Genomic DNA, 14108 nt, shown 5'->3' with positions numbered 1-14108 from the left:
GCTTCTCAGGGATAGTTTTTGATTGGGAGTTGATGAGGCTGCATTAAATCTTCCCATCACTTGCGATACCCAAACCTATAGCTTTCTCATGTAACAGAAACACGTAACAGAATCTGAGGGCAACTAACATGTATGCAAGTACTATTAATTTCACAAATCTTTACCAGTACAACAACATAGATTTGCTGAGACAGTACGTGAAATTAGACACATTTCATCATTTATCATTTTACTTTGCCACCTTGGATTTACGCAGGCATCAACCCTATTTAATTTCTATGTAATTGTATATATGCATAGATAGAGAAATGTGCACTTCAGAATGGGTCTCTTAAGGCCAAGAAAGTTCAAATGTAATCCTCCCACAGCCACAGATCTGTGTGCAAATTTCTTTAAGTTCAAGTAGAGATGCATAAATAGAAGCAGCAGAGCATCTGACCCATCACTCATATTCAGGATGGTTTCTCCGTTGCAGATGTTTTTGCTAAATTTACTCAGTTTTGAGCAGTTCACATTTTCTTTTGAGAAACTGTGAAGGCGTAAAGATATGAAGACCTGCATTATACGAATGTCCATAGGGAAAGGAAAAAATTGGATGCAGAAGCACTTTCAACATCTCAGTGTCCACCTAGCAAAACCAATGTTATGGTGGTCAGCTGAGACAAGAATACATACTGTGTGTTGATGAGACAAAAAGCTCACCCAGAACTTTTGCAGACTTATGAAAGAAAATTATTTTATTTTTAAACAGCATTTTTGGGAGGGGGAATTTTGTGGTGTGGGTATCACGTATCTACTCTTGCCTACCTAAGTTGAGTGCTTTGAAGGAAGCAAATCATGTATGTCTAAGCGCAATTGGTGTCTCTCAAAATCTTTCTCTGCAGACCCCAAGGTCATGTCTGAACATCTGCTTATTCTTTAATATACAATTCAGCATGTGCAGTGAAACACTAGTGTAACTGCTTTTTAGTGCCATGAGTGGGCAGGACATGAAAAGCCATCCAAGAGGGTAAATAAAATTAATATGGTATTGTTCAAGTGCCTAATTAGCACTATTTATCTGTTGCTTCCTTTCAGTTTTGGAGGTTTCATTGCACCAAACCTGGAGATTAACATTTACTGTTTGGATCATTCGTCCTGGTCTAGTTTGTCACAAACATCTGAAAGTTCAGCTCCAAATGACTTTGATGGTGTCAGCTCCGCCAGCGCCAAAGCAAACGCGGGGTATATGTTTACAGTCTCCTTTTTATACATGTCTGGGGCAGAAGAGCTATTGAAGCAAATTACTTCTCACCCACATGGAGGGTATTCCTTCAATGTCACAGCGGAGGTCATTGACAGGGCAACACAGAGAAGGCAGCTTCCGAAGACTGCGCTTAAGTCTTCCGTAATGCCCATCTAACTTTTCTCAAACACTCTCAAGAAAAATATATTTAACCCTTTTATAATCAACAAATGAAAAAATATATCTTTAAAACTTTCAGCATCTGCGATAGCATATGAGGTTTGCAGGAATAACCACCACACGCCATAGCAGTCCCACAGTTACGGTAACAGCCAGAACGATACATCATTTTTGCATTTTAACAATAAATATCGGTGACTGCTAATCTATTCAGTGAAGCTATATAATTTCTTGTTGATGTTGCTATACTGACCTCTGCAGGCTTTGGAAGTTTGGAACATTGTTTACCGCAGTGACTGCTGTGACCCAGTATGCAGCTAAACCGGCCTGTAGCATCAAAACACTTGAGGGCTAACACAGTTATCGGAGAGCTTTATTTCTTTTGAGTTCTAAATAACAAACTGTAAAAGAATTTAAAGTAATGATTTGAAAGTAAGTGTTCATGACGTTCAGAAAATGTTATTGTAGGAAAAAGTAAATTAAGTTAAAAAAATCAGTATTTAAATGAGTACTTTACAGGTTTGGGGGTTTATGATATGACCTGGTTATTAAGAAATATAGCCATTTTTAGATGAAAAATATTATTCCTATTAATGACTGTGCAAAGCTTGTCTGTTAAAAAAAGAAATTTGGCTGTATACTTAATCCAATTTGATTTGCTATCCTGCTCCTAGATCTAGTTAAATTAAAAGTTGCATATGTTCACTATAGGTTTTATACGTATAAGTTTTCTGAACTAGGACAGACACACCAGTATGAATAGTAATACCTAAATGATGCAAAGTTCCCCAGTTTCTGAGTTTCAGTATACTGAATTAAATTAATTTCACAAATACAGTATAATGCATGCATTAATTTAATCTGGGTTATTTTCTGTTAAATACTCACTGCCTTTCTAGAGTTAAGTGTGTTCCTTATATTTATTCATGTCCAAATACAATTTTTCAATTAGGGTCTGACACTTCTTTTATACATATATATCATTTTTGTAAGTTATAGTCATGTTTGGCTGACATACAGAGCTATGCCCTATACCTTGTTTATGTTAGAAACAAAGACTCTCTGAACTGCAGCTCTGTTTATAACTATTTGTGGTTTAACAAATGACAAAATACAGAAGACTTAAAAATCTTGGTCTGGAAAAAATATCTCAGTCTGGTTTATGTTTTCATCTACTTTCCCCACATTTATTGACTTTGTTAACTGTTTCAGCCATTCACCGTACACTTCTCTGACCACATCGTATTTATGTTGTATGCAGGTAACTGACATCTGAAGAAAAACAAAACATACAGAATGAAGTCCTGGCTCCTCTGAAAGCTCCCATTGACTTTACGGGAGCCAAGAATTTTCCTGCTGCATTTTTGTCTCTCTTGCTTCATCTTCAGAATTAAATGCTCTCCGGGACTAATTCAGTTTGTCTAATTAATCTTATTCTGAGACATGCAAATACATGGATGTTCCCATCTCCACTATTTGTTGAAAAAACATTTTGGGATGGATTGTCACTCACATTGGATTACATTTTCTCTAATCCAGTACTGGTAACTGAGACTTACCAAAAGCTGGCTAAAATAGGGAACGTTTGGTGGAAGAGAAAAATACACATGGGAAGCTGTAAGATAATTCTTTAAATATTTGGCTTAACATTCACTCTCTTAGTTTTATTTTTTCCAATTTTTAGATTTGTCAAAACAAATGATCTAACTGGAGATTTTGTCTGAGAGAGGAAAGATTTTGAGATTACTATTCCATTTATCTGCTGCCATTGGCATTACCAAAGTCTCCGATTCGTAACCTTCTAAGTAGTCCAAGTCCTGGTCATCCTTTCATGCTGATCCTGCCATTCCTCACAGTGCTCAGAACCGTGGATGAAGGGAAAAGTTTTTGTGTGTTTACAGACTGCCTAACCCAATGGTTCAAGATCAGTATCAGCAATGATAGTAAAGTTTCTACAGAGCAAAATTCTGGCTACTACCATTGATGTGAGGTACCTTCAAAGACTATACAGCTTTACACAGTACCCCGAGATGCATCCAGGAGCACATCTAATGTTCTCCAGCCACAAAAGAGCAGTCAATCCTTGTGACCAAACTAGGGCTAATCTGAAGCAAAAAGTACACAAGTGTGTATAGTGAAGAATTCAGGTCCTCAGAATCAACTGTTTTACTCTAGAGATCTGCTCCTTTTGCTCCTCACTATTTGCTAATGTTAACATCACCACATTGTCTTGCTCAGTCACATAGAAAATATTGACAGAGTTTGAGACTAAACCCTTGTGTCTTAACCATCAGGGGCTAGCCAGTGAGAACGAGCAAAGGTAGACTCACTTCTGGCTACCAGGATGTTTGTACAGCCTGGCAAAGTAGGAAAGGGCAACTGGAAGGGGAATGTGATTCCCCCCCCCTTTGCCCCTCCCAAAAGGAAGCCCTAGATAATTGCAGGCAGAGGTGGTATAACAGCAATGATGGTAGTTGTCAGTACATTCCCATACTCAACCACACTATCTACACTGCAAATTGAAGTGCTGAGAAACCTGAACAGGCTTTAGGACATGTTTATGCTGTCATATGGTGTAGTGCAGAGAGGAAAGGTCTAGGCTTTGATTTAGCAAGATGTGTTCTGGCTCTAGGACCCTACACCCGCATGATACCTTCACAGCAATGACTGTTCAGGCCATGGGCCTGTCCCAGGCACACACTGTGCATGTGCAGGGAGTTAAATGCTGGAGGACTTTGTGTCCACATTGCAATGGGGCATGTTAGAGGGCTGCCCCCGGGGCATGGCTTCAGCTGCGGTTCCATCAGAGAGGAAACTGCTCTAAGTCTACCAGCAGTGTTTCTAGTGCATAGTGCAAGTCTCCAAGTATAAATACAAAGCAAGCTGGAAACACAAAAACTCTCCATACCACACTAAATTGATCATCTGGATGCACCCTAAGTCCAGGTACTAGAACAGTTTAGCTATGGCAGCATAATTAACCAGAGGAGTTATGACGCGACTTCTTTTTTCAAGGACATTTCAGAACTCTGTTAAGACATTCAGTACACAACTGAAATATTAACCTGGAATATAGGCTGTGGTCATGTCTGGAGGACCACTAAAACTTCAGATACAAGATTATTTTTTACTGCCAGTTGCATCTAGACCACATAGAGAGCTCTATAGAAACGTAGCTCATAGTATTTGAAGTATGTCTCTTTGTGTCCTGAACCCAGATTACAGCGCCTGGACAATTGATTTGAATAGCCACTGAAGCCTTCTCCTGACCGTCAGTCTTGACTGCTTGGTGTTCACATCAGGCCTATGCTGTGATACAAATAACCATTCAGTGTTAAGTTCCCCCACTTTTCTGTTTTGATGGAAATTTGGGGCAGGATCATGGCCTGATTCTGTCACTGTAGAGACCATAGTTTTGCTTTTGCCCTGGAAGTTTCTAATTTGTGCTCATTTCTCTGTTGGATCTCTGCGGAAGCAGTTAAGCAGGATGTCAGCTCTTTTTTATTTTGCAAAGTGCAAGCCTTGTTACGTTTTGCTTAATCTTCCATCCGTATATATATTGACACATAAAACTGAAGCTTGACCGCTCAGGAGTGCGGCAATCCGCAGCCTCCCAGCAGGCCCCCCCAGGGCACCATGTCAGACCGCATTAACGGAGGAGCCACAGCGAGTGTCCCTGCTGTACTGCTTGGACACTGGAATCACAGAGTACTGTGTGCACGTACAACAAACTGTAAGCTTCCTTTAGTCCACAGTATAGCTTTCCACACATGCCCTTACAACTAAATTGTACTACAGTAGCTCAAAAAGGCAGTTACACAGCATCTTTGCCTATTTTCCCTATTAAACGCTATTTTCTGACAGAGGTATAAAGCTGTCAGCGTAGTACCAGATACACCTCATTGTGTACTACTACTCCTACACAAAGGTGCTTTAAGTTTCTTTACGCTGTTGAGGTGGCACAAAGCAGATGCAGTAGGGACTGTGCTCTGCCCCTTTTTGAAGCATCTGTGGTGCTATTTATGCAATAGACTATATTTGGTACCTCATTACTGACATAAGCAGAAGCATCACCCATCAATTGCAAAGAGATTTTCCTTTGCATACCTCAGAGGCTGAACTTGATCCAGTACTTCTGAGACATTGGGCATAAAGTATTTTTCCACTGATGTTCTTTGATTTGCAAAAAAACCCCACTATAGGATGTGCAGTGTGCAAATAGACTTTGCACTCTACTGTAACTATCAGTAATGGTATGCAGGCTACAATTTAAGGAGAACTATTAGCTTTCTGAGATGTTAAATTACTGCAGAGCATGCAATAATAATAATATGGGAAAAGACAGCACCCTAGTGGGTTGAAACAAAGAGCACTGTGCAGCCCGACCATACGCAGCCTCTCTAACAACACTTCTTTTTCACACAAAAAAGTTCCTTCCTGGGGAGCATGGTTGTTATACACTGACACTGTATTCTTCTTGCACAATGGCCTTGATTCGGTGAAGTACCTTATTCACACACGAGTCTCCAAGCAATTGAGCGGTCTCACCTGAGTTAAAACAGCTGTTCACGAGCTCAAAGTTAGGCCCATCCTTAAGACTTTGTCTGAATGTAGCCTCTACAATTTAGTCGGCTTTCACATTTTCTGACACAAGGAGTTGGATCTACTTCAACTTCATTTATCAGTTTGGGTTCCTTTTTTTCTTTATTTTTTTTTTTTTTAATTTTTAACTGATCTTGCTTATGGTTTAGATCTTCAAAGTGAAGTGTCTAATACAGGGGTTTTTTAGTTCAGTGCTGTCAGTGCCAGGACTTTTTTCTTTTTTTTAGCAGAGTTTACAACCAAGCTGACCACGTCGAGCACCCCATTGTTTGACAAGTAGCTAAAAAGTGGAGTAGAAAGAAACTTACATTTTGTGAAATTCTCCTGTGCTTTTTTAGACCAGGAGAAGAAACTGAGCCCAGATTAAAACCAAGTTCAAAATTAAATATTTTAACAACAAAAGAAGAGAGAGGCAAATGGCATACTCTGGAAATACACTTCCAGGGTGGTCTGACCCATTGGTCCATAATGACTCGAAGTCTTGGCCATGCTAAGTTTCTGTCTTTCATTTAAATACTGCTGGGGTGCTGCCATATTTTCTTGAATTCCCTCTCCCATAATAACATAAAAATAAGGGAATGGCCAAAAAACCCCAAACAAACCAACTTTAAAAACTAGTAATCAACCCAAAACCTTAGCTTTCTCTTTGTGCCTTAAGGATCATTTATGTATTTTTCAAAAAAACATATTTACAGAGGGTGGATGTATTTTGCAGATGAAAAGCGACAACCTCAAGCATCCTCCTCTGAGGTAAAGGTCTTTGGGCACAAGGTTAGAGAGTCAGATATTTTCTTCTGGTTCCTGAATGAAAAGAAAATTGAAGGCCTACTGCCTTGAAGAAAAAGATTGTCCATGTGTGTTTGTGCCTTCGTACACACATACAGCAACGAGCTCCTGCTATAGTAACAGCAGTAACAGTGTGGAACAAGTTGTGTCTTTCAAATGAATGGTGTGTTTAGCAAAACAATTTATTAACAACTGTCATCTATTTTGCACAGAAATAAATAAGGTCCTGTTTTATACTGCAATACGCAGCCTGCGAGAGTCTGGCTTTCAGAGGAGTGTATTACAGCAGTGGTTTTGCCCATTTCGTTCCCTTTTCCTGAATATCTTGGCAAACCAGTTTGTTAACTGTAGGGCTTGAATATTGGTGAATTCTCAGCTGATGTTGGTAAGTGATCAGTGCTCTTGCTTTCATTAAAAACACCCTGCTCCTAGCTGACATCAATTAGTTGGCAGAAACTTCTGGATTTGTAATCACTGGTCTTTCTTCCAGTAGACTTTATATTTTATCAGTCAGGAAAGAGTATTGCAGCCTTCATAGACATTTGTAATTAGCCTTACCTCCCATCCTAAAGTTTGAGTAAAAATCTACAGATATCGATACATTTGTAGGGTCATATCTTATGTAGACCAATATTGAATTAGTATTAGCTGCTAAAAGCTCTCTTCAGTGGTATGAAACTTTCAGATGTTTTTGGCTACTCATCTGCTTTTGTTGATTTTATTTTTTCAGCAAACTGAATATTCTCTTTGTCTCCGTATTTTGTCTCAGAACTGATATAAATGTTGCCAAGGGACCTTGACCTTTACAACAGGAGATGAATGTTGCATAGATGAGAATCCTTAGGACTTGTGAGTTGTGTGATTAGGTGCGTAATATGGGCATCACGATTGGCAATATATTGTACAGAGAAATAGCAGACTTCCATGATTTAACAAGAATTGTGCCAATATGCAGCCCTCAACAACATTTATAAAATAATCAAGTGCACAAGCACCTCTTATGAGGACTTCATATCAAGTAAGGAACTCGCCTAGGGACATAATACTAAAAGACCCCTACAAAACTCATTAATAGAAACTACATCTTCCAATTTTTAATTTAAGTATATAATAGAAAAAGAAACAAGCTGTATCAACTCACCACTGGACTTGAATTAGAGATAATATAATGCGGGAATTACAAAAGTTTAAAAAATGCTGAATAAATACATATTTTATATTTAGACAGCACCATTCCACCAAGACATTTCTAAAAAACAATTTTGACACTGATGCAAATATTGTTTTGCCAGGCACTTATTTTGGGTACAGAAGGCTTCATTTTGTTGTCATTACTGACACATACTTTTCTCAGGAAGCACAATATGCTCCAATAAAAATGAGGGAATGGTTAAGTAGGACAGGTCCATTGTGACTCAGCTGCCTGCACATCCAGTTCTTATGCAAGGGGGGAGCAAGGAGTTTAGCTTAACCTTTGAAACAGGAGCAAAATTAAGTAAAGTTGTGTGAAGTCACTATATTTTTACCTGGCTATTATGGAAGTACTTTTAAATGCTACCAGGCAGTTCAGATAATATAAAAATTCCAATACTGCCTTCGACTCGAGTCAAGGGTACACTTAAAGAGTTATTAGCACCCAGCAAAGTGTGTTAAGTCTGACATTCATGATGTCTCAGTTATTAAATAGATACTAGTACACGTACTGATTTTCTTATAAAACTTAATAATGATAATGACCTTTCCATTTAGAATCAGGCTTTCAATGCTGAAAACACCAGCAGATTTATAGAATTTAATGCTAGACGCAAATTACAGATCATTGTCAGTTTTTCACATATACAGAACTTGAAATGTATTTTTCACTTTTCGTCTTGAACATTCATGTGTCATAATGACCATCAAATGTATATATTTCTATGCATAGCTAACATAATCGATGTTACACTCAATTTATCATTTGATTTAGTGCTCCTCTGCACCAGTGCATTATTCCACTGAGATGATCTGCGCACTATAGTGCCTCTTAATGTTAAAAAAGATTTAAAAAAATTGTTCCATGGAATCTGCTGCTGTTACTAAACATCAGAGGAGATGTTTTGTATGGCAAAACATCATCCTCAAACAGACTAGTATATAAATTGTTTTGGGCAAAGAGGGAAAGCAGCCACTAAGGCTGTTGTTTTGCCACTCACTGATATAACACTACTGCAGGGATTTTTCTTTTTAGGTATGCTGAATGGCGATAAGACAGACTCGTAAAGAAAATGCCAGACATTGCTAAATACTGAAAATAATTTGGCCTGGAGTGCTCAGCTGAGTCAAAATTACTGCATTTCAAGGACCAGGTTTTCATGTACTAAAAATCAACACATTTCCACTGACTTCAATACAGCCAGCTTACTTGAGCCCAGGATCTAGCCCATTTCAATAATGAATGAGAATAACTCCAATGGGGATTACAGCAGCTGAGAATTTGACCCCTGACTCTCTGCTATGCAGAGAAGAAAAGGAATCATTTTAAGAATACTTAATATATTTTCTTATGCATGAAGCAGGGGTTATTTCTAAAACAAACAAGCAAGACTGCTTCAGCACAGATGATTCTAAGTAAAAATGTCTATGATGAAGGGAGACCATAGTTCGGTTTGGGGTTTGTTTTTTTTCCTTTTTCCCAACAAGTTCTTTACCCCATACCTCTGTGCTATGCTCCATATACCTTAATAACCCCTGTGCTTCTGATTAGCCACAGCATCCATGCCTGATTTGGCTGTTACCAGAAGGGGCCAAGTTATATGACGAACTATTTTTGATTACTGGTACTATTAAGAGGTGCAATTTATATGACCTCAAGGTTACTTACATGCAAAATAATAATTCTTGCAAAGTTTGCATCTCTGATAACTTCAGGAGTCCCTACTTAATGCTGGTGATTTTAGGGCAGAATATTTAACTTTAGGGGTGGAAATCATCCACCTAACTTCAGGTGGGGTCTGAATTAATCTGAATTTGTCCCAGGGGCCAATGGAAGGGGAGAATTAATTTCACTTGCTTGAGACCTCTACCCAAGGATGACATTAATTGCACCCCAGAAGTGCCAGTTTCTCTCCACTGACTGTAAAGGAAGCCAAAGAGGACTTGCACAGACATAGGTGTCAATATTTGACAAATTCCAACCTAAGTTCTTCTTTCCCTGAGAAAATGAAAATTCCCTCCTCTCCCCCAGGATGACCTTGTCTTAAAGGACCAAATCCTACAGGATACTCTGCAATATTCTTTTCAACAGCATTTATTCTCAACTGCTTTAGGATCAAGAGTCAAAGATGAAAGATGCTTGCTATAGATTGGGCAAGATTTCTGAGGAAGGGGCAAAAGAGATAAAAGGAAAGGGTGAAAAATGTTGTCTCAGGAACTAGATAATACCATGCCAGCTATTTCCTCTTGTGGAGAAGACAGAGCTTGTCATTTGGTTCCCACAGGGAGCTCACAAAGCAAATTTTACTTGTTCTGCCCGCAAATTTTCTGAACAATGAGTACATACTCCAGGAATTAAAGCTTATACCTCATTCACATAATGTAATGTTAACACGAGAAGAAAGGAAGGTTCCAGGAAAGTGATTCTGAAAGATCTGAGCTTTTTCTTCCCAGACACAGGACCTCAAATGACTATTAAACCACCTAAGACCAGGCAGTGAAGTGAATGGCATCCTTTCCCTATTTGAAAAACAACACGCTGCTGTGCTATGTTTAGCTATCATTATCCGATCCAGAAAATTTGAGTCTATATGTGATCCTAGTCTCAAAACAACCAGTTCAGCTAAAAGCTTGCAAAATTGCATTTCTTGAGCATGTTTATATAATTACATAAAAAAAAAACAGACTTAAAGATTTGGGGAAAAAAAACCCCGAAACAACTTACACACTAACACAGTGAATGTAAGAAGAGAAGCACAGTTAACACTTCGATTTAAAGTAACTGGAGAGTGTAAAAATACTGAATTTGTTATCTTTGAGGAGCCAATTTTTCTTTGGCTTTACAAAGAAATATGTGAGTTCTCTTTTTACAGACACTGGAAACTGCTAAGCATTAACAGGCAGGAGCAGTTTACACAGTGATTGATATTAGCCAATTTTACAAAAATATGAGGGTATTACTTGTGCTGTACTCCATCTAATTATTTTTATTATTTTACCATGGCTGTGGTGAAACTCAGCCCCAAAATTCCAGATCTGGATTAACTGTCCCATGAAATTTATAAGGGAAACAATTTATAGTGGGTTTTTGGTTAGTTAAAACCAGAAATGTATTTAGAACAAAATCCCAGTTTTGAACACTGCTGGACAGGTGGGAAATTTGATTGTGGATGCCAGCTCATGGCCAGGATTTTTAATACATCAGGATAACTGTGCAAAAGAACACTTCAGTGACTTTGTGGCTGCATTTTTGCAGAACATACTCATTGTGAAAATATTACACCTAAATACTAACCATCTCTGAGGAACTAATGTATTTACTATCAATAGTTTTGTATAATTAATGCAGAATCAGTCTTTAATATTAAAGAAAGAAGCTAACCTAAACTTAGAAATTCAAAGTTAAAGATGACATTCTACATTCAATTCATCCTCTGGCTCCTTGTTATTGAAGAACATATAATGCTAACATCACACGCAGATCTGAGGCTCCACCATTACCTAAGCACAACAGGGTAAGCTAACGACGGTGTGTCAGCCTTTTGTTGGTCCGTGTCACAACCTTAACGTTACTTTGTGAGAAGAACTGCTGTCAGGGCATTTCAAGTTGCTTTTGAAATAGTGCCAGGAATGAGGAGACCCCACTGTCCAATTGCCTTTCCAGTATTAACAAACTATATAGGGGGAAAAAAAATGAAGAAATTGCTCAGTTTGCATCTCAGTGCATGAAAAATCCTAAAGTGTTGCAGGGACAATTGATTATCCAGAGGGCACCACACCATTTCTGACTGAAAAAGGCCCTTTCTGGCATCCCACTGGTTATCTATATGAATGTTTCTTTTGTATTTTTCTTTCAACAACTGAGAAATGAAGAAGAGGTAGAAAATGAGGTTAGGGGAAAAAAAATCAGGAAAAAACAGTTTTTCGTAAGATTGTTAAGGTTTTCACCCCCTTGTCTAGGAATAACCATTTTGTCTCCTTGGCAATACTCATCATATTCCCTGCAGAAAATATTTAAATATTTTTTCATTTGTTCTTTAAGGACCTTGTTGCAATAGGCCACACTCCATATTCTAAAAGTCTGAATGAGAGCAAAATGACCTTAAATGTAGCCGAGATGTTTTTAGAGAGATGTTAATTATCCAGCAAAAGTTCCACAGTCTCTATTGTGATTCATGAGTCTTTGGTACAATAAACCGGTGACACTTATAAAGACAATAACATTGGAATAGTTTGTTCCCGTGATGGGACCGTTCACACGGTTAAAGAGCAGTTCATACTTAAGCGATATGTTGGTCTGAATCTTTCAATGTACCGTTATTTAGTGATTTCAAAACCATAAAAATGTTGAAGATTTTAACTGCACAGGACAAACAATTTGCAGATGAGTACAGGTTTCATTGCTTTGATGAGTCGTAGCATATATTTAAATAAAGAAAAAAATAGAAATCTAACAGCTGGTCAAACAACATGCAGGTTATTCTTTGAAGCATAGTATATATACAGTAACTAATTCCATAATGTGTACTATATAAATATCCTCAGTCCTCAGTCTCTTTGCAGAAGCGTTCAGGCCGTGACTTGGCCCGGCTGGGCAGCCTCGTGTCTCTTAACACAGACTACAGAGCTGTGGAAGAAGAATCTGGGCTACTGGGGAATTAAAATAGTCTTTAGAAACTTAGGGAACTGTCCCCACCATTATTTAGCATTTGTTTAATAATGTATTATAGAGTGTAACCTAAAAGTTAAAGATTCAATCCTCGGTGTGTGGAGAACTTGATGTTTATGTAGAATGCTGTTAATTTAATGGTAGGAACTGTCATCCATATTAGTAAAGCAAGATCGATTTAAAATACAAGCAGCACTTGTACCTTATATTTTTGCAATTGACAGTGTGCTGATATTACCACTTGAATGAACGGTTGGAAGTGCCTTATTCTGGATATTAGCACTTAGCACTAACTTGCTCTGTATCACAACATCAAGCTGCTGTCAAATGTGTTGTATATTTCCTGTGGCTTAGATGAGTAAACAGGCAGGAATATATTCCTTTATATATAGATATGTATATGTAAACATAAATATGTACATAGATATACACGCATGAGAGGAAGGCAAAAGTAAATGCCTCTGGAGGCGACAGCACTACATCTTATTTTTAGTGGTTTCCGGTGACAAGATGGTGTGTAATTCAAAACAAGTGTCACAAATCATAGAATTCAATTGCTAAATAACCTCTTTACCCTCAAAAATGCATAAAACAGATTGTCTCTATTGGGTAGAATAAAAGATTGATTGTCATGTGTGATTAATCTGGACATTTGAAAAAGTTTCATATGATAACCCTGCAGTTTAGTTTGACAAGAGTAAAGATTAGACCATTCTAAAATCATCACAAAGCGTATTCAGTTTTTAGGGCCCGAGTATGGCAGTGAGTTGCAAGCCAGTTTAATTCTGTGCTGCAGAACAAAGGCCAATTTCTGCTGAACACTTCTCAATGGATATGTAGATGAGAGATGAGATGCAATGTTGCTGAAATATTCAGAAGCTGATACCCATACCAAGAGAAATTCTGTAATGTAAAACATATCACTGCCTTATTTTATTTTTTTTTAATTTCTTGCTCTGGGGTTTCTCCCTCAATAAATTGCCTCTTTGACTGCCAGCTTGTGGAAAATCCTTGGGTCTGCTTGGCTTTCCAGCTGCATAGGCTATTCCCAGTCTCTTAGCCATAAATAAAAAGAGTTGCCTGTAGCTCAACCTAGCCGGATTGGCACATATGGCAATTGATTAACTACAAGTGACATCGGGGGACTGCCATCGAATACGGCCTTTTTTCTAAGTTCCTAATGAAACGATGGACTCTCCCCTTCAGGGCAGAATCATCCATTAGGCCCATGTGGACTGAGCTGGAGGCTCTGTAGGTTCACACGTAGGAATATAATAACTTTAAGGTTCTTATATAGTAATGGCAGAGACTTCTCTGTGAGAGGAATGATGTAAAGAAATTGCCTGCTTTGTCTTTCTTAGAAGAGCAATGTGGAAGTGGTTATGTTGGCAGCTGTCTGCCTTCCTTCTGACACTTCTGTGCCTCCCCTCAAATTTCTCAGTGTACAATTGTTCT

Source organism: Balearica regulorum, chromosome 1 (genome assembly GCF_011004875.1).
Source record: "Balearica regulorum gibbericeps isolate bBalReg1 chromosome 1, bBalReg1.pri, whole genome shotgun sequence".
Lineage (NCBI taxonomy): Eukaryota > Metazoa > Chordata > Aves > Gruiformes > Gruidae > Balearica > Balearica regulorum.
Note: the sequence above shows the minus strand (reverse complement) of the source record.